We start from the raw sequence: 23,655 nt of genomic DNA, 5'->3' as shown, positions 1-23,655 counted from the left end.
ATAAACTACAAAATATCTGTCCTTATTCTTCTGACTTGTCAATGTTAAGGAGCAGGGAAGAATTAACATATTAACCCTGTGGTGATAGCTGTAGTTGCTTACCCTAATCCCTGGTATTTCAAAATCATGCCAATGTAGCTAAAAAATAAAATAAAATTGTACTTAGATTAAACTTTTAAAACTATCTTTGTATCATATTACATTTGATCATTTTTATAAGCCATAAACTGTATCAGGAGTTGTCTTTTATCACTGAAAAACTGGAAAGATCAAGCAATAAATATTAACTTTGGAGCCCATCTTTTAATCCCAAGCTGTGCCTCTTTCTCAACAGATAGCAAGATATAACCCCTGAGAGTTAAGCCTTCTTGTGACATCATTCATAGGAAAATTAGGCTTTTGAGTTGCAGAATGCATTGGCTGTAGTTATTTTTCCCTTGTAGTGAGTGTTCAGGGTTTATGTTTTGGTAGTGCTTCTGCCATTCACGTTTAAAGGGTTACACATCACTCTCTGACTCTGAAGGAGTATTATCTGTCAAGTTTCTGCACTTGCTTCCCAAACCTCTTCCCTTCCCAAGACTTCCAATCTGGACCTGGTATCAATGCAGTCATCTCACTGTCTTAGTTTCAGTCCAACTCCACTTTCTTATGTGAGACTGACTGAGAGAGGAAGTGATCAACAATCTCAACTCGACTTAGCCGAACTATGGACAAAACACAGACTCTAAATGCAGATGAACATGATATTAGAGTCACTCAAATATTACTCTGTCATCAATGGTTTCTCAATATGATTAATGAAAGGACAGAGGCACAATACCTGGGTATAGAAACATTGATGTACAAACACACTCAAACAGTAAATCTTAGATTTTCAAACATTTTATAAATGATGGAGAGTTTATGATTTTACTCTACAAGGTATAAAAAGCAAGAAATAATTTTTTTTTATAAAAAGCAAGAAATAAAAATTATCATTATAAAAATGTTTATGTGTGAATGGAATTTTATCTTTGTGTAATCCCTGAGTTTTAAGTTATCTCACTTACAGTGTTGCTGGTCATATTTTTTACAGGTGATGGAGAGAAAGATCTCCTAAGGGCACTGATCCATCATTGTATCATGACCAACAGCATGGGCATTTGATCACTAAGAATGTTTACCAAAGGAAACTAAATCATATACTTTACTCTTCATGGACATTGATTTTCTTAGCAAAATTATGACTTATAAAAATGGTCTTGATCATGGATTAGCACATACTTAAAATAGTGACAATCTGAACTGTGATTGTTGCCTGTTCATTAGAATAAAGAGATACAACCCAAGTGGAGATCCTAAGCTAGACAAGACTCTAATATCTTGGATTCATATAATTGAATATAAGACAAGAAGGAGATTTAGTCATTCTTTTCTTAAAATTTATTTATTTATTTTAATTAGGTATATATGACAGCAGAGTGCTCTTTGATTCATTGTGCACAATTGCAGCACAACTTAACATTTCTGTGGTTGTACAGGATGTAGCGTTGCACCATAGTCATTCTTTAAAAGGAAAATCTGAACAATGGTTTAAAAGTATACTAAGCATTATCTGGATTGTACTTAAGAAAAAATAGAAATCACCACCTTCAGCAGTTGATTGGGAAATTAGAGCCTGTGCCAGAGCGACCTTGGACATTATTCAGTAATGTCTCCCACTTTACAAATCATAGCTCAGGTTCCTATGACTGGGTTCACCTGTCATTCCAACAATAAAGGTTGGTGAGGATGTGGGAGAAAACAAACATTCATACACTGCTGGTGGGAATGCAAATTGGTTCAACCGTTATGGAAAGTGGTATGGAAATTCTCAGAAAACTTGGAATGGAACCACCATTTGACCAAGCTATTCCACTTCTCAGTTTATACCTAAAGTATTTAAAATCAGCATATCATAGTGATGCAGCCACATCAATGTTTCTAACAGCTCAGCTCACAATAGCTAAACTATGAGACGAAACTAGATGCCCTTCAACAGAAGAGTGGATAAAGAAAATGTGATATAAATATATGTATATATATCACATATATATACCACATATGTATAAATATGCAGGTCATATATATGGATACACACACACACAATGGAATATTACCGAGCCTTAAAAGGAATGAAATTATGGCATTTGTTGGTAAATGGTTGGAGCTGGAGAATATCACGCTAAGTGAAATAAGCCAGTCCATAAAAACTAAAGGCTGAATGCAGATGGTAACTCACAATACGGACCGGGGAATGGGGAAAAATAGAGTTACTTTGAATTTTGTAGAGGGGAGTGAAGGGACGGGATGGGATATGAGGATAGTAGAATAAATCAGACATTATTACCCTATGTACATATATGATTACATGACCAGTGGGATCCTACAGCATGTATTACCAGAAAAATGAGAAATTATTCTCTATTTGTGTATGATGCATCCTAGTACATTCTACTGTCATGTACAACTAATTAAAACTAATTTTAAAATAAATAAAAAAAAACTTTTAAGTATCCTTGGCTTTATTAAAATCTGCAAAGACCCTTTTTCTAAGTAAAATTACATTTATCAGCTTTAGCATTTAAGATGTTTGCAAATATTTGGAGAAGGGGATCCTTCAATCCCCCACTTACTATTTGATGTTGTGGAAAATAAGATAAGTAATGGATGAGGTTAGATATATGATTCCAACCTTTGATTTTCTTTTTGAAATGTTCTGTTCTTTAAGGTCAAGAGGTATAAAGAATGTATTACTGAAGGCACACTATTAAGTAGAACTTTCTCTAATCTATGTGATTCTCAATATGGTACCAATAATCCAAGATCTTTAGGATATATTTTATTAAATCCTAACTGCATTAGCTTGTCAGTTTGATTTTTCCCATGTGATACACAAAAACTTCTAGCAATTGGATGAACAATAAAAGGGATTCATTAGTTTGTTGATCACTTATTTATTCATTCTTGTGGCCGTGGATTTACTAAACCCTTTTCGTTTAGACAGACTATTTGGCTCTGGGTATTCGTAGATGAAAAGGTATGGTCTCTGTCTTTTTGGAATCCAAATCATGAGACTATTTTATGGAAAAGAAATTATAATAAAATGGGATTCATTAACAAGTTAAAAGTTACAAGGTATAATGGTAAAACTCAATTAAAGGAGTCCTTAAATATGCCTAGGAGTTCTACAAAAAAAAATCTCTACAAAGGTCACTACTTAGCTGTCAAAGACTTTAAGATGGAGCACATCCTACCAATGAGCAAAACAGGCACAGAGAAGAACATGTGTCAAGGCTGATGGGCATGGGGACCTTTCTGGAAGCCCAGGACAGTTCAGTGCTTCTTACACACAAAACATAAAGGGATTTATGGAGGAAATTAGAGAATGGCTTATAGGATCCTGTAAAAATTTGCATTTGATTCATATTTAATAATTCTGATAATAATCATTTCTAAAATGGTTAACTGCAATTTGAAGCTAAACTGATAGCTATAGAGGTCGTGATTGTGTGGTGTGTGTGTGTGTGAGTGTGTGTGTGTGCACGCGCACTATTTTAACAGGGCCGATAAACATTTGTAAGAGATTATTTTACTGAAGGATGAACTGTCTACTGCAGTCACAGTTCAGCCACATCCTATCCTTGCCAATTTGTACATTTTTCTTACTTATTTGTCTCTAAAGGCATCTGAGTTTTTAAACCTTGAAAGACAAATACTTATATCTAGATGAGTTCATGCAATTCTCCTAATATCCTTGATAGGTAACACAGTCCTATATATAGCTTCAAAATTATATCATAGCTGACTTCCTGATGGAGTTATCCAGGAATGAAATCACCCTGTTACTATCAAAACTAGAAAATTGAATTAGGATATGATACAATGATTTCAGACCTTTGTTTACAGGAAGCACAGGAAGTGATCTTTAATTCAAAATGGAAATTTAGAGTTATATTTAATAAGATCTGTGAGATTTTTATATAAAAAATATAAATTATTGGTAAATTTTTAAGACCTGAATAAATGGAGATGGACATATCTATAGATTAGAATCTTCAGTATGGTTTCTTTAAGAGAAAGAAACAAATGGGGGTGAGGAGCCCATGATTACTCCAGGACACTTTATGGAGAGAGATACTGGCCACTGTCCTGGGCAAGGAGGCCAAAGAAACCAAATTCAAGTTTGGGCTTCCAGAAACCATTCCAGCCAGAACTGTCAGAGCAACATAATGAAGAGGAGGGAGCTGTACACAGAAGGAGCACCAGAAGTTTTCAGAGGGACCCTACTCATTCTAGAAATGCCCTGCATACCTGGGAGAACAAATTAACTAAGGTTGTCTTGTAATGTTTTCAGTGCAACAATCCTGAGACAACTCGGAAATGAGGGATATTTCTGTTCGAATAAGCTAGTTGAAATATCTCAATTTATTTTTCCAAAATATTAGCAATTTGACATCAGCTGTATATAAAAAGGACAATGCAGCCTGATTAGAAAGGATATAGTTCAAGAACTAAAGATTAGTTGAACATTCAAAAATCAATTAATTATATAATCATCTAAAGAGGTGCAGAAAAAGCATCTGATAAAATACAAAATCAATTATCCTCTAAAAACACACACCAACTAGAAATAGATGGAAATTTCTTCCATCTGAAAGAATATCTATGAAAATAAATGAGACTTACATACATTAAGGCAAAAGACTGATGCTTCCCCTACCCCACCCCCATACCGGGAACAAAGCAAAGATACTGACCCCCAGCATTGTGCAAGTGATTTACCCCATGAAATAAGAAAACACAAACAAACCTGGAAAGACAACAAACTGAAAGAAACTAATTTTGGTAAGCAAAAAGCAAAAACAGACTTACTCACATGACATAATCAAGTTAGTGGAAAATTCTAGGATATCTGCAATAAATAGTCTAGAAAATTTTAGTGAATTTAACAATCCCACAGCCTACAAGTTCATTATAAATATTTCTTTTTATATGTTGTCAACAAATAATGAAAAATATAAAATTTAAATACATAAGATTTGTAAACTCATTAAATTCAAAATGAAAATTTAGATTTGAATTTAAGAAGATGTGTGAAATTTTTATGTAAAAAAGTATAAATTATCAGTAAATTTTAAATCCTGAGTAATTGGAGAGGGATATAGCTATAGATTAGAAGCTTCAGTATGGTTAAACTGTCCTCCTTCCTCTTTAAAATTCCAATTAAAACCCTGTAGAATATTTCATAGATTTTATTTATTTATTTACAACAGCAGAATGCATTACATTCTTATTCCTCATATAGAGCACAATTTTTCATATCTCTGGTTGTATACAAAGTATATTCACACCAATTCATGTCTTTGTACATGTATTTTGAATAATGATGACCATGACATTCCACCATCATTTCTAACTCCATACCCCTCCCTTCTCCTCCCACACTGCCCCATCCGTTCATCTATTCCTCCTATGCTCCCTCTCCCCATCCCACTATGAATCAGCCTCCTTATATCAGAGAAAACATTTGGGTTTTTGGGATTGGCTAACTTAACATGGCATTATTTTCTCTAACTCCATCCATTTACCTGCAAATGACATGATTTTATTCTCTTAAGAAAACAATTTTAAAATATTTATGCAATCAAATTTACACTTATTGTAAAACCGCAGTAATGAGCAGTGGGTAGCATTGTTTTAAAAACAGTTAAATGTGTAGATCATTGGAACACAGTGGAAGACCTGGAAGTGATTCCCCGTTTATGTAGTAAATTATTTTTTAACCAGGAATTCAAAGCAATTATAGAGAATTCCAAGTCTTCTTTAATCTTGCAATTGTGGGAAAATAACGAAAGTTGGTGAGGGAGTAAGATCTAGAAGGGTGCAGGCAGTCAGAGCAAGATGAGAGAGAGGAGACCAGGGGCAGAGCCAGAACAAAGGAGCATGGAGAGAGTCTTCTTCCTACTTGACCAAAGTGCTCCGTGGACACAGGTGGAGAACCCAATCAGACAGATAACTTCGGTACTTGTACTCCTAAGTGGGTGATTCAATAGTAAAACGGAAACAGACAACATGGACAGAGGGGGTACCAATCAATAACAGCGAGGAGAGCATGGGCAGGGTTGGAGATAAGGAAAGGACATTCCAGAGACCATAAATAGAGGCCAAAAACTCCCCTACCAGACTCCCAGTTCATGGACCCCTTCTATTCAGAGAGTCTGTTTCTGTATCTTTTGCAATATAGCTGCTGCTTGCTTGCTATCTCTGTGTCCTGTTCTTCAATACTCTGCTGAACAGAAACAAGGAACTCAGCACCCCTAAATGGTAACAGTTGGCTTATACACATATACTCACAAATTAATTCCAGTTTAATGATAGAACTGAAAGTAAAAGTTAAAATAATAAAGTATATCTAGAAAATAATGCAGGTCACTATTTTTGTAACCTTGGAGAAGAAAAATATTTCTTTGACAGGAGCTACAGTATGAACCCGCCAAAATGATACAAGAGACATCATCAGAATTGTAAAATATTTGTACATAAAAAGTACCATGATAAATGAATATATAAACTACTGACAAAGGGAAAATTGTTATAATGGCTATTCTGATATAAGGGCAATATAATTTCTGTATAAACAACTCCTACAGTTCAATAACAATAACAAAGACACACAACCCATAAAAATACTCGAAATACCTGAATAGACAATTTAAAGAAAAGATATGTGGTCAATAAGCAAATAAAAGTAATCAATATTATTAGTTATGACAGAAATTAAAATTAAATACTCACTGTGATGCTGCTACATATCCTAGAGTGGTTACTACTAAGAGTGACAACACCAAATGTCACATATGTTGTGGAGCAGCTTGAACTCTGACACATTGCTGGTGCTAAGAGTGAAACAACACAATAGTGTGGGGAATCTGTCTGGGAGTTCTCATTAACATAAAAATTCATCTGTCTCATGTCCCAGATATTACATTTCTAGCTGCTTTCTCAAGAAATTTTAAATGCGTATGCAAAAAAATTATACTACTATGAAAATGATCATAAGTTACTTCATTCCCCAAAAGTTAAAAAACAATATGTATTTGAGTTTAAATCAATAAAAACAGGTTTTATTCAGTAATTACCAGCAGAAGAAAGATCTACACAGAGGTGACTGGGCATTTGAGAGAGTGGTTGAAGGAGGAGAGAAAAAAGAGCATGACAAAGTTCCAAAGGGTTGGGCAGTGTTAAGTGTGACTAGGCCACCTGTGTCTGTCAGCTGGCAACGGTCAAAGAACTGGGAAGCCAGAAGCTGCAGCATTTCTGAAAATTCCATCTCAAAGAAATAGCTTTCAGGTCCTCAATAAAAGTCACTTTGGAGTAGGAGGTGCATATAAGGTTCAAAGGGTTATAGGAAAGATCCATAGTTGTGATTTCAGTAAATTGTCTAAGAAGGGGAGATCAGGTTCCTATTGTCAGGTGTTGGCTGGGACACACAGAAACTTTGCCTGAACCCAGTGTTTTCTCAGGCATTTTTTAAAGAAAATAATTTAATGTATTTTAATAGTAAGCTTACAGGAAAGGCGCAGAAGACTCACACCAGCACAAATGTATACTTGCTTATCAGTGAACTCAAAAAGTACGAAGAACAGATGCAAACTATTGTATGTGGTTGCTCTCAACAAGAAATTTACTTTTTATTTTTTAAAATGTCAAGGCTGCAACTGCAGAAAAGAGTCAATATGTCTTTTTAATTATTGTTATAAAGTTGAATTGCTGGAGATTTTCACTGAAACATACTGACTTACATTAATACTTTATATCTCCACAATCATCGTAAACATACACATGAAAGAAAATGCAAAAACTGCCAAGACCTGATTTCTGTCCTTTATTTCACCACTTGCAATCATATACTTAAGTACATTTTGTGCCAAGTACACACACACACACACACACACACACACCCCTACTGTTCAGAACTACCCATAACAGGAAAAAGAGAAATGTTTGAGAACCAAACATTACCCATTGTAGTAAATTCTTACGCACATTCCCCATGTTTATGGCTTGCTACCTGGTTCTTTTTTAACGTAATTATGCATGGATGGTATGGAGAGCACACAGGTTGGTTTCTTCAAATAGGCAGAGCAGATAGGTCTCACCTGCCTCCTGCCAAGCACCAACTGATGAGCTCTAGAATTGCAGCATTGACTTGAACTCGAGCAATTTCTCCCACCAGATGCTGGAAGGCGAGTTTGTGAATCTGAAGGTCAGTGAACTTCCAGTAACATCTAATTTCATGGCACATCATATTATGAGGTCTGTAACATGAGGTTTCTTCACCTCTCCAGAAGAAACCATACTCTTGCTTTTGTAGCCAATCGTTCTCAGGTGCTTCAGCAGGGGTAGATTGTGGGGAGTTGATAGGATAGGAGCCAAGGTATTGAGATCTCCTTGCCCCTTCTCATTTTACTGGAACTTAGAGAACTAAATGTGGCACTCACTGGCACAAGCATTTGTTTTAGTGGTCGATGGAGTCATTCTAGGAACATGTCATTATGCTGCTGGAGGCCATATTAGAGTTTGGTCCTCTCAGTGCCAAGGATCGGATAGGGATAGCTGTGTCCTGAGAGTTCTGCAATTCTCAGCCCCAAGCCAGAATCAATCCAAATATCTAAGAATAAAACAATGGCTACACAAACAATGGAATATTCATGCAACAGGGTTTTCTTCTCAGTGTGATAAAAAAATCAATTTTTAATACACATAACAAACACGGTGAACATTAGAAACATGATGTTCTGCAATATAAGCTAAGTAGCAGAGTACAGCCTGAATGCTTGTATTTGCATGAAGTTCTAAAACAGGTGAAACTTATTATGAAAAAAAAATATTGGAATGGTCCTTCTGATTGGTTCTTTCCGGGTCTTTTGCTTATAACTCTACTCTCACTGGTTTAAGATAATCTATTAACTAGCTCTTCTTCTGAGCTCCTGTACTATACTCACCTTCCAACCCCCAGGGATTTTTGAAAGTGTTGGCACAGGGTTTCCAACAAATTAGTGTTTATATTACAAAACTGAGACTCTGGTCTCAATGATTTTGACAACAGTATTTCCAAGGAATAATTCCCAATATCCCCATCAACTTTCTCTTAACAAATAGAGAAGAATCTACTTCCCTTGAGACGTCATTGTACTTTGAACATATTTTGTGTCTCTGTGAATGAAAACTATCCATTAGAAACCACCTCAGAGTGCATATTCAGTTCACAATGCAAGCTTTCTAGCAATATGTGAACATATACACACAGACACACACAAACATGCACACATACACATACATATACTTCATGAAATTAATACAATAATGCGAAAAGGATACAATTCAGGTGGAAAAATCCTGCAACATTTAATGAATCTCTAGCCATTGTCTTGCACAAACACCTAGTCTTGGAAGTAAAATTTTAAACTTCAAAATAAAATATTTGTAGAAAAAAGGTTTTTTTTTTTAAAAAAAGAAAGGGATATTAATGTAAGAAAGCCATAGAAAATGCTAATTGGAAATAGAAAGTGCTTTCTAAGAAATAATGCTGAAATATTTCCTGAGGATGATAGCTTTTAGGTGCTATCACACTAAGGAAATGAAAGAGAAAAATGAATACTGCCTCACATTCTCAGTTTCAATTTATTTAGAGAGAAATGCTGATTTGTCACCTTTTTTCAAGTGATGCACAAAGATGAATGCTTGTTAGCTGAGAAGATATATAGGAAGGCCAGAAATGGCTATTTGAAGAATCTGTGATGAGGACACAGGACAGGACACTGTACATATGAATGAAAATATAAAACACACTGTCTGTTCCCTCCTTTAGCAGTCTGGCTAAAGTGAGTTTCTTCCAGCCCATTGATTAGGCAAATGTTATCGTTTTACTCCTTTTTCCTTTTTTCATACCTGTCTAAAGGTTCAGATCAAGAACACCAAGTATTAAGCTCAGGGATATTGCTAAAAATGATATGAAAACTACAGCCCACTGTTACCAAGGAGCAGATCATCAATGCTAGCTTGTTTGTGAAGAGCATATCAAAGGCCATTCATTTCAGCATTGCCCATTGGGTTATTTTCTTTCAGCTTTCTTTTTTTTTCTTTTTCTTTCTTTTTAGATGCTACTTCTAAACAATGAAAGTGAGCAAATGCCACAATTTGCAGTATAATTGGTCTCATCTGTGCCTTTCTGTAGATTCAGAATTGACACTTTGAGTTCAGCTTTTTCCCAAGTTGGTAGCACATGAGTTAAACGGAATCCTTTACTTTCTGAACTCTGAATTCACAACTATTAAAAATACCAGCTCTGGGTTTTTCTCTGACCCTGTGGCTCATTTGCAGGTGGGATCACAGCTGCTAATGACTGACAGGCAGGCACAGAGCACAGCTGGGGTACCCTGCACTCTGCTGTGGCTTTTGTGTTGGCTTTGGGCTAGATCTTTTCAAATGGATGGGGAAAATCTTGATCTCATGTATCTTTCAATGCTCTGCCTTGGTTGAGATTCAAGAAGCCCGCAGAGATACTTGGAGAAGAATGCAAGTTTTCCTGGGTGTTACAAAAAACATTTCCTCAAAAGACCTAAATCAACAGCAACAATGACAACAATAACACTGTGTCACTCTCTATTGAAGAATATCAGCTGCAAGAACTGTCCCCCAAGTTGGTCCACCGACTTCTTATATAGGAGACCTTAAACTAAGAACTCAAAAGGAAAACCCAACTGCCAATTTCAGAAACAGCCAGCAAGGAATACCAAGTTCTAGTTGTAAACTAGATAGTTTCATATCTGCCCTTTAACTCTAATAGCTACAATATGCTAGTAGTAAAGACCAACATAAAATATAATGCAACTTTTGTACTTGCAAATATTTTAGTATTATAACTATTCTGATTTGCCATAATTTTGTATTGGTTAAAACTATTGGAAACTCATTAATAGAAGGTTCTTGCATAGGTCTACTTTTAATAGCAGGAAAAAAAAACTGTGAAATAATATAGATTATCTACCCCCAAATTATGTAAAATGTATATCTCTAGACCCATAGGGAAAGGATATCCCTGTATAAGAAGCATTACTGAGAATAACTGTTAATGGTTATAACAGTGACCCCCAAATACAAGCAGAGTCTAGCATTTCTTTAAGTGTACCCCCAGCACAACTCCAGTCGTTTGTATTCTATAGTCCTATTTACTTCCCTCAAGTGTTTTTAGAGGCTGTTCTCACTTTGTATATCACTGATATGTATGGTTTCAGTTACTACAGTTCGATAACAACATTCCCCAACATGTAGTTCAAATCAGTCTCTATGATATATTAACAGTGAGTATATTGCATGAAGTACAAATTCACTTCTCAATCCACAAGTCCTTGTGCAAACAACAGGTGTGCTGCAGGAGGAATGACCAACTATGACACTTCTTTCAAAATAGTCTGTGACTGGTAGCTGAGCATTTATCTCATTCACGGATGATGATGAAGAAATGTGTAGCTGAGTTTCTGTCATAGTTTTTAATGATAAACTCATGTGACCTTTATAAAATTAGATTGGTGAGAGAGGAAATTGATCAATAAAAGTATAGTCAAAGAACAAACCAAAATATAATAATATTGTATTTTAAATTTGAACCAAACATAAAAATAATTATAAAAGAATAAGCTGACCATGAAAATGTACATATTTCTCTCATGAGAGAATCTATAAACATAGAACATAAAGAGCTTAGGCAACTTGAATTTATTAGCATAAGGGAGGAAATTATGATGAAAAAAATAAAGATATCTCAAAGAAAATGATGATAGTAAAAAACTTCACATTGATGAAAATCTTGGAGTTATTTCCCACAATTAAAAGAACAAAAAGTGAAATTCTGAATGCTGATTGAAACTTAGAAAGACTACCCCAATTTCCATAGACATAGGGAAAGTATTTATACCACATTATAGGTTATGGAACTGGAAGAAGGTGAACACCATTTATAAAGATTTTAAAATAAATAAATATCTCCAATGTTTTAAATTAATGCATTAAATCAATACTAGTTTTGCTCTTTTAGAATTCTTCTACACCTTTATAAAACTGACATTTTATGTCAAAGCATGTGCACTTTCTTTTCCTCTTGTCTAATTGTGACTGGCTTCTCATATTTCAAGACTTATTCCAAAAATTATCTTCAGAGAACATTCTCTAACTTTTAAATAGTACTAAATTAGTCCAATCTTTGTGTTATAGCCTTGAGATCCAAATTTGAATTAAATAGCAAACTTGAAATTTGAGAAATGAGGAATAAGTTGGGCACATTACTGTTTCTACAAGATATTATATTAGCCCTTAATTTTTGCAAGATGAAGTTATTAGATAAGCTCAGAGAGAGCAATTTTTTATGGGGTTGTGGGGATGGAAACCAGTTTGGAGTGGACAAGTGAAAAAACCTGAAGCAAGTCTTGGTTACAGATTGCAAGTTGAACACATTTCCCTATAATCACAGTCTCCAAAAAATAGCAATAAAGAAGATTTTATAAATACTATATAAAGACATGGAAAACTAGAGGAGATATCACAGTTCTGGAAAAAGAGTGGATCGGAAAAGCGGATGGATGAATTGGGAAACATGTAACAGGTACGTAAGAAATGGAAATATGAGCTCTAAGATAAAGCTGAGAAATAACCTGAGTTACGTGACATATTCTTTTGAAAAGGCAAGAATCCCCTCTATATCTTAGTGCTGGAAGTGAGGGAAAGAGATGAGCAAAGGCAGGAAAATAGAGGGAATTTTCGCTATGAACAGATACGTTATATAGAAAGACCATTCTTCCAAAGGATGTTCAGACCTGTGATTTGGTGTGCAGCTGAAGATGGAGCACCATATTGAAATCAGGTGGATGAAGTGTGCATATGGGTAACACAACCTGAATCCTGCAGCAGTTTCCTTCACTTAGCTTTAACCTTCTGATCATCAGGTTTTCACTTTGCAGCAATAAATGAAGCTATAAAAGTTTATACACTACACAATGCTATGCTATACACTATTCGGAAACAATAAAAGTTTCCCATGATGATTCTGACAAGTCGGCTTAAAGGATAACACTAAACATGTACAGTTTTACTTTTCTTTTTTTTATAGGTAACTTCATAGATATCTATTGAAATCTTCTAATTTAAAAGGAAATAACAAAGTAAATAAACGTGGTTTGTATTGTTTCAAAGAAAGAAAACCTTAAAGACCACACTATTAATATTTTAAGTAGATAAAAAAGACATGATACTATGAAAAATAATCTATGCTCTAAGAAGAAAATAAATATGGAAATAGAGGAAAAATAACTTTTGGAAAATAGGAATATAGTAGGATAAATAGGAATCACATTTGGACAGTTAGAAGATAAAGCTGTCCTCTATAAATGAGAGCAAAAAAAAATTAAAAGATAGAAAAGGAAAGTAGGAGGGACATTAACATGAGACAACTATATGCAAACACACATATTCAAAATATAATAATAATAGGAGCCTTTAATATTCAATTTTTAGTAATTGATTTAACAATAAATTAGAAGAACCATAAGAAAATACAGGACTTAAACAAATGTGTGTTATACAGACCAATGGACTGCTACCAAAGGCATACTGTACTAAATGAGAGCATTCCATTCATTTTTCTCAGATAACAACGAATATTCTCCAAGAAACTCTTTATGAGTCCATGAAAGCATTCATATTACATTTTGTAAGATTGTATTTATTGTATATTTCCACTTAGAATTGAATGATAATAGAAATCAGGAACAGAAAAAAAAACTAAAAAATTTCTCAAATGTCTAGCAATTAAATGGCACATTCTTAATAAACCAAGATTAAGGAAGATATACTAAGGAAAATTAGAAAATATCTTGACAAGTGAAATGTAAAAACGACCTACATAAGTTTATAGAACACAGTGAGAGGAATAATAAGAAGAAAATGCTTATATCATAAGACAAGAATGACATCAAGTTAATAATATTTCACATGTTAAGAAACTGGAAAATAAATAATCTAAACCCAAAGATAACAGAAGGGAGGAAATAATAAAGAGTAGTGTAAATAAAATAGTGAATTGAAAATCAACAGGAAAAACAACAAAACTGAAGAGGGGTTCTTGGATAGGAGCAAAAAAATTTTAAAAACTCCGCCAGATTGACCAAAAAAAGACAAAAGATTAAAGTAATTAAAATTGCAAAAGAAGAAACATTACTGCTGATTTTACATAAGTAAAAAGATTATAAAAGAGCACTGTAAACATTTGAATGTCAACAAATTGGATAACTTAGAGGAAATTGAAAATCCATAGAAATACACCATCTGCCAAGATTAGATCACAGTAAGTTAAAAATATTATTAGACCTCTAACTAGTAATCAGATTGAACAAATAATATGTAACATCCCAAAAAAGAAAATCCCAAGACCATACGGGCTTATTTGGTACATTTCACCAAACACTTAAAGAGCTGGCATGAATCCTTATCAAAGTCTCCTAAAAATTAAAGAGTAGGCAGAACTTCTATATTTATTTATTATTGTGTTGAGATCAATAGGACTGTAATTCCAAAGCCAAATAAAGATAATACAAGGAAAGAATATTCAGACTAATAATCTTTATGAGTATTGATGAAAAACAGCAGTGAAATTGGCTAATATAATTCCACAGCACATTAAAGGGGAATATATTATGAGAGATTTAGAATTACTGGAATTCAAGGAAAGTTTATCCTGTGAAAACTGATGAAGGTAACATACCACAGAAGCAGAATGAAGCAGTATAGGAGCTGACACAGATTACTTCATTTGATTCAGAAAAAACATTCGATGAGTTTCAACATTCACTCTTTTCCCTTCTAATCAACATACTACTAAGAAGAAGTTTATCCTGAGGAATTAGACAAGAAAAAGAAATGAGAGGCATGTGATTTGTAAAAGCATTAGCAAAATGACTTCTGTTTATAAATGGCATGATCTTATATGCAGAAAATCTAATGGCTTCACACAGACATAGACAAAAATGGAAATAAAAAAAAGATTTTAGTAAATTTCAGGACACAAAATCAACATGCAAATGTTAGGTACATTTCCATACATTAACATTGAATAGTCCAAAAAGAAAATTAGGAAAACATTTTCATTCACAATAGCATAAAAACATTTAGGAACAACTTAACCAAGGAGACAAAGCACATGTACTGAAAACTATAAAATATTACTGAAAAAATAAGGCATGAACAAAAAAGACTTCTTGGGCTCATAAATTTTAATTTAATTTAAAATAATTGTATTGTGAAGTTGATATTACCCAAAGCAATTTCTTTAAAGTGCGAATGATGATTTTTGCACAAAGAGAAAATCCAACTTAACTTCATATGTGCTCTCAAGGGAACTTGAATGCCAAAACAATTATGAAAAAAAAAAAAACTTGGAAACTTTACAGTTGCTAATTTTGACTTTTATTAAAACCTAAGGTAGGGCTGGGGATATAGTTCTGTTGGTAGAGTGCTTGACTTACAAGCACAAAGCCCTGGGTTCAATCCCCATAACCACAAAAAATAAAACAAACAAACAAACAAATAACTCTGAGGTAATCAAAGTAGTGAAGCAGTAAGATAGATATATTCACCGATGGAATGGATATAGAGAGAAATGAGATATAAGCCCTCACCTAAATGACCAAATGATTTTGGACTAAGGTGTCAAGACTTGAATGAAAAGAAGAGTCTTTTCAACAAATAGTACTTGGAAAACTGGATATCGACATACAAAAATATGAAGTTGGACTCTTTATTTAACAAATGAAAATGGATATGAGATTAAACTATAAAATAAGAATTTTATAAGAAAACATGGCCCCAAATTCTTGTTACATTGAATTTGGCAACAACTTCTTGGATATGACGCAAAAAAATAGGGAACAATAAGAAAGATGATGTAGGTTTTATTAAAATTAATTTTTGTGTGCATAAATGTGCAGCAAAATAAAATGGCAGCACAATAAATATAAGAAAATATTTGCAAGTTATTTATCTGATAAGAAATTCATATCTAAAACATATAAAGAACTCCTATAACTCAAAAACAAATAAAGCTAAAAATCTTATTTGAAACTGAACAAAGGATTTGAATTGTTATTTCTCCCAAGAAGAAATACAAATGAACAGTAAGCATATGGGAAGATGCTCATCATCATTAATCTTTAAGGAAGCACAAACCAAATCCACAATGGGATATCCTTTAAGACTCATTATGATGTCAGGAATGAAGGAAGGGAGGAAGGAAGGATGGACTATTTACAATGCAGAGATATTGGAACCTTTTTGCATTGCAACCTCTATGAAAAATGCTTTGAAAATTCTTCAAAAAATACTAAACTAAGAATCATCCTATGATTCAGCAATTCCATTTCTGGGCATATATGCAAAAGATCTGAAAGAAGGTATTCCAACAGATGCATGTATACCCATGTTGATAGCAACACTTTTTACAGTAGCTAAAATGTGGAAACAACCCAAATGTCTACAGATGGATGAGTGGATGACTAAAATGTTACATCTGTTTCCAAATGGACTATTATTCAAGCTTAAAGTGGAAGGAAATTCTGACACATGCTACAATGTCTATGAACCTTAAAGTCATTATGCAATGGGATAGAAGTCTGTCACAAAATGTTACATTCTATGACTCCACTCTAAGAGGTATCTGGAGTAGTCAAAAGTAGAATTGTGATTGCCAAAGCTATTGCCAAGGCTGCAGAATGGGGAGATGGGGTCAGAGACAATTAAGTATGAACTTCTAATAAAAACAAGTCTTTACATGCAAGATCAACCAAATAAAAGAAAAATAAAGACTATCTCAAATGCATTCTTTGATAGAGATTATTGGGGAATTGATATTTTTTTTAAAAAAGAAGCAAACCAAGACCATGTGAGACATGAGATGTGAAGTTAAAGATCCACCTCAGACACTAGGGAAAAGTATTTGTAGGGAAGTAATGAAGACACAGGTCAGAATGGCTGGTATACAGACAAGAAGTAAGGGTAGCCTGCACCGCTAGAGAACATCAGAGTGATGGGACATATGCCTTTAGGGACAATATCAGAAGTATGTGTGTATGTAGAGGAAGTTCTGATAATTGACAAAGTGATCATGGTAAATTTGTTCATGTAATAAGTAAACAACAAAAGACCATAAAATGAACACCACTAACATAAAAGTGAAGTAAAGCAAATTTAATCATATATTACTATGGCTCATTGGTAAATAGAACCGAAATAGATGTGAAATATTAAAATTGGAGTATTCGATTTCTAGCCAAAATAACAAAACACTTAAAGGCTATATTGAGTGCTGTGTGTGTTTGTACGTATATACATGTATATGTGTATGTGTGTGTATATATATACATATGTTTGCATATATATATACTGAAAAACTAATAAATGAACAACAATGTTAGCATCTTTGCTGGAGACCCAAAGTTTAATACGATGATAAGCAGAGGGAAGACAGAGAATGTTGGCCCAGTGGGGCATGCAGGGATGGATGCGGTAGAAGCTTATAGAAGTTTCACTAGACTTCTGTTCTAATGAAATAGCAAACAATCTTCATCTTAGATGGAAGAGAAATATTTTGGTGAATTAAGGGCAGCAAAAGCATTTGAAATGATCATCTAGGAAATTAGGAGAAATATGTAATTATGGTAACAACAATCAAACAATATGATGAGTTCTGATTTTTTATCTCATAGTATAATCAAAGTGTGTACATCAGCTGACATGGAGTAAAATGAATCATATTTAATCATCCTCTTACCAAAATATCAAACCACCAACATCTCCCCCCCACCCCCGTCCCCTTTACTTATGCTGTTTGGTTGAAATTACATGTAAAATATTTGACCAAAAGAAAATATCAAACAGTTGTCTAACCATATGTCGTACTGAAAATGTGATCGTGAAGTTAATGATTTTGTAAAGTCCAAGGAATCTAATGTGTTCCCAAACACAGACAAGCCCTGTGGCATCCTCCACAACTGCCAGATTGGGACAAATTTCTCCTAGGCTGGGCCTTCTTTCCAAATGGGTTTGTAAAACTTCTTGACCCTTCAACTTCATCTGAATCTCCCCGGGCTATAATTTCAGCAATCCTAACTCCTGTTTTAAAAATTAGCATATAACTACATATCATCTGTTATTATTCCCTTATTTTGCTTTTACAATTATTTTGCAATATTTGTAAAGGCAAAGGTAAAACCTTCTAAGACATTTATCTTTTAGTCTCCAAATAATAGAGCACGCTTTTCCCAATAAAACTAGAACTAATACCCAGGGTCATATTGACCTCTCTGCTCCTAGTAAAAGTGTTTGTTTATAAATTGTTGTTGCTAAGATTAGGGGGAAAAAATCAGTTACAGGAGGAAAAATAATCTCCTTTTAAAATCACGCACCACAAAACTCCTACTTAGCTATTCACAGCAGGAAACTCAGTAAAAATTATTTAAAGCACATTAATTCAAATCAGCTCAGCCTACCTTCATGAGAAAGTTGTTGCATAAAGGGAATGGTTCTTCTAATTAAATCTAAAAACTCTACAGCTGTGAAACTATAAATTTTTATCTATGCTAGCAGTAGCTCTAAAAGTGACTCTAAATTAAAATATTAACTTTCTCCCCCTACACACAATAAAAGACTTAAAACTTCCATAAAATGAATCAGATTGTTTTGGCCTTTCTAAGAGGATGTGCTGACTTTGACAGACTTTCCATGCCCCAGAGAAAACTTGCTTACTCTTTGCCATATTGCTTCATGTACACCTTTATCACAACTGTATTTAGACCGTGACTCAACTATAAAGGAATTCACCAATTTGGGGTTTTCCTGTTCTTTCTAAATTTTTGTTACATCGGTGGTTCCTGATCTGCCAGTTGTAACAAACACCATCTGTTCTATTGCCGGATGGGTAGTTAAATCTCTTCTCTTCAGGATAGGAAAATCTGTTTTTAGATCCTAAGGTATCGATTTCACACATGTTCAAATATGCATATCCAAAACTTTGGCTGCTCACTGTCTACTAAAAAGAGAGAAATGTGCCCACCAAAGACTGATAGGCAGAAAGCCAACAGTGAGAAGGGTAAAGAGCTTGTTATGAAGCCCTGGAAACTAGCCTGTGATCAAGTTATTGATTGTTCAGCTGGTTCTGTTCTTACAAGTTCTAGTTGGCTTGACAAGTTTGCTATTTTTGTAAAGCATCTTCCTATAACTAAACACCAGAGTCTATGGGGAGAGAATCTTAAGATCTTTGCAGGCTTTAACTGACCTTGTCAAAATGATCCCACTTGTGATACATCAATAATTCTGACCCTAACTGTTCTGCAGCTTCTTTTATCTGTGCATGGAGGTGGAAACCCTACTGGGCGTGTCCCAAGACAGTGCATGTTGGGAAGAAGCACACACTTTTGCATCCATATTCTATTGCTTCCTTGAAATAAGCCCAAATAACACTCATCCTCAGCATAGCCTGCAAGGAACCTGGAAGCACTGAACAGCTTTTTAAAGAAATCACTAAAGTTTCAAAACAGAATCAAGGCAATCTAAAAATATTTTCTAGACCCTTCAACATTATTCTTTCCTTTAAAACAAACATTAGGAAAAAAAGATGGTGAAAGTATGTTTTTATGTGTTGTCACAACACAAAACCATTTTATTTTTTGCCACATTTATTATTCCTCTTTATCAAATTCTGGTCCTATTTTGACATCACTCCTGGGTGGCATCACCATGGTAGTCTCATCTCTCAGCAGTCATTTTTCTTTTATTCCCCTTGCCCAGAATCTTAGAAAACATGTTTTTTTTTTCCCATTTGTATATTTTTAACCAGTAGTCATATGTTAATGCTCTTTTCATATTGCAAAATTTTTATTCTACATACATTTTTCTCATTTATGTATCTTCAAATCTGTAATCCTGTCACTGGTACATTTTCTGAATCATTTGTTCTCCCACAAAAAGTTGTCATATTGTTAATGTATTTTTATAACTGGTAAACATCTCCACCCCAATTACTTGAACTCAGGAGTGCTTTACCACTGAACTAAAATTCCACCTTTTTGTAGCTTTTACCTTGAGACAGGGTCTCACTAAGTTGCTGAAGCTCTCACCAAGTTGCTGAGTCTGGCTTCAAACTTGTTACCCTCCTGCCTCAGCCCCCCAAGTAGTTGGAATTACTCGAATGCACCACCACACCCAACCTAATTCAGTGCTTTATTTGTTTGTGTTGGATATGTCCTACTCCATCATCTTTGTTGTAATTCACAAGGTCACAGATTTTTAAAGAGAGGCAGATTTTGATCACCTCTGGCATCTGAATCCTTGGGAGCTTTCCATCAATCCACATGTATACTGGGAATACCAGTTAACTCAGAGAACTGTCTCAAGCATGCAAGTACATGACAAGTGTTCAAGAAACATAATCATCCTTTTCTAGAGGATAAACTAATCAGCCCCTTAAGGAAAGAGAATAGGTTCTATATTGGCCTTATATTTAGTGTTGTATATGGTGATATTATGAACTATACTATAAGCCAAATTATTTAATGGTTATTAAGTCTACATCACATCTGAAAATATTGAAGAGAATAATGAAAAATTATGAGTGACCTCTGAGAAGTTTTACAAAGAGTAATCAGTTCATATACTAACCAACCAGTAGGAGAGATTCTTGTTTAAGTAACTAGCAAATATTACTTTGTGCTATATATTTCAAAATACTATGTGAATATTTGAGTACTGAGGATTTAACTGAGCAAAGTGAAAAATGGAATCTGTTATTTAAACAGGGGAAAAGACAAACTTTCTGTTGTATGTTTCAACCCATCTGTAAATATATGAGAAATCATTATCAGGAGCCACTTGATATTGGGATAAGCAATCCTACCTGGCTTAATTACTTGTAAAGTTATCCAAGTATGAAGGTACAGAACAAGAGTGAAGATGGCATTGGTGTCTGTCTCAACAAAAAAAAAAAAAAAAGGTTATACATACTCATCCAAGGTATGAATGAGCTTATATCCTCAGGAGGTACGTGAGGTTTCATAGACTCATTCAAGAGGCAGGAAAGTGTAAAATATGTCTGAGAAAGAATTTCATCCAAAATGGTTAAATCTCATTTTTGGCACTTTAAGTTTCAGCCATCTGGAAAATTCTTTTATGTGGAATTTCTCAGACTTTGGAAAGGCCATAGGAACAAAGTGCTAGTTTGGTTATCTGATGAAGAAAAATGAGTTAAGTGCTTTGGAAAATTACACTAACCATAAGAGCATGAAATGAGAGATTAGAGAAACATTTACATGTAATAAAAAGGTTCTGGCTTTTGAAATCTTGGGCTTTGTACTTCAACTATCTAGCACTGACTGGATTCCTTAGTACTTTAAAGCTTAATCTGTATAATGGAGCAATAAGACTAAATCATGGACATATTTGATATGATATCAAAAGAATGAAACATGCAATGTTCTTAGTACGGGGGCCTGTCCACTTTAAACTCCCATTTTATGATGACTGAGGTGGCAGTATCAATGTTTTTTACTTATCACCACTATTATTTTCATTCACATCATCCCAATCACAATGTGATTTCCAATAAGTATAAAGATCACTTCTTCCCAGCAATAATCTAAAGAGATAAAATTAATTAGCCCTGAATTTCCCTTGCTTCAAGTCTATTGTACCACCCTGTAAGAAAATCCCAATGCAGTTGAACAGGAGATGATGTTTGGGTAGAGAGGAAAGCTATACTGTGCTTCATTCTGGACTTTCCTGTCTAGAGTAGTAGTGATATTAACCTACCAGACTAAGCAAGATAACTTTTTTTCCCTTCTAATTCTGATTTACATTTTAAGTTGCTAAAGAAATTCAAATGTGTTTTAATTTTTTTATATACCTTTATTTTATTTTTTATGTGGTACTAAGGATCAAACCCAGGGCCTCGCACGTGCTAGGCGAGTGCTCTACCGCTGAGCCACAATCCCAGCCACTCAAATGTGTTTTATTATATGTAATTGTTACAAAGGATGAATATTGAACCAAAGTAATTAGTTACTGAAATTTAGCCATGACCTAAGAAAGTTTGTGTGAATGTAGCTAAATATTAGGGACTACTTACTTGAGTATGGAAACATACTAAATGCCTAAACATCTTTTTTTTAAAAATTTTTATTTGTTTTAATTAGTTATACATGACAGTAGAATGCATTTATGCCCTTTGATATATCATACACAGATGGAATATAATTTCTTATTTTACAATTTTTTCATTCCCTGTACCCCTTATTGTGAATTAGCATCTGCATATTAGAGAAAACATTCGGCCTTTGGATATTGAGGATTGGCTTATTTCGCTTAGCAGCCTAAACATCTTGAGATGACTTTATGTGAAAAAATATGCATGGAAATTTTACCTGGGAATTTTGTATGAATTAAGATTCTTCAACTTTTAGTGTTCTATGGTAACCAGCACACAAGATACTCAATGGTGATCCTTTGTTCCTTGTGTTCATGCTCATGTTATATAAATGGAAGTAATAATGTGCGATTTTTCAGGACTGGACATAATAGAAATTGCACTCAACTCATGGATTACTGACTCTGACCGGAGCCAGGTGTCACATTATGAACATACTCTAGCCTACAGAAAAGAACATGTAGTAAGAAACTGAGGCCATCAACTCAGTGCCAAGTGAGTGAGCCCTCTAAAAAAATGTGTCCACCAGGCCCAGTTAGATCTATGTTGAGAGCCATTGGTGGGCTGTATGTGGACTACATCAGCATCGAAGCCTGATGAATAGGAGAATCCAGTGTCTGGGAATTTCCAGTGGACATTTCCTCTGGCTGACTGCCTAGACACATTGTGAGCTCTTCCAAAGATCCCACACAGCACCAGAGAGGGGGTGCTGTAGCCACACACCCACTCTGAGAAGGGTGTGACCTGCCAAGATGCCAATCAACCTGCTGACTGCAGGACATCATGAAGGAAGACTCCACCCCTGAAATCTTATCCCTGCCTTTGATGTATCCCCTTAAATGAACCACAAGAGCCATTTTCTAATTATCTTGTCCCAGTTCTTGGGTGGACTGGACCTATCAGGGGCTCCAAACTTTAAAACTAACTCTGACTTTGTCTCTTGTTCTTCACTAATTATTCTAGATTTTAATTTCTTAGGTGGCTTACATTCTCCCGAGAAGGAAGAAGAACAGCCTAATGAGGCAATGGTCACCTCCCCATAATCACAGATGACTGAGGCCCCTAAGGACATCTATCTCTAACTTCATGAGAGAACCCACCCTAGAATGATCTAGCTCAGTAACTTCTGAGTGCTTGAATTAAACAAGCTGTAACAGGTAACAAATAATCACTGTTGTTTTAAGCTATTATTTGCTATATAAACTTAGGTAACTAATACAAATTCTTAGAACTTTGGTCAGTATTTTTTTTTTCTTTTTAGTTTTCTCTTTTCTTAATTTAGAATCCTTATTTGCAAAAAAAAAAAAAAAAAAAAAAAAAAAAAAAAAAAAAAA

This window comes from Marmota marmota, unplaced genomic scaffold (genome assembly GCF_001458135.2).
Source record: "Marmota marmota marmota unplaced genomic scaffold, marMar, whole genome shotgun sequence".
NCBI lineage: Eukaryota > Metazoa > Chordata > Mammalia > Rodentia > Sciuridae > Marmota > Marmota marmota.
The sequence above is the reverse complement of the archived record's forward strand: the minus strand, read 5'-3'. Positions refer to the sequence as shown.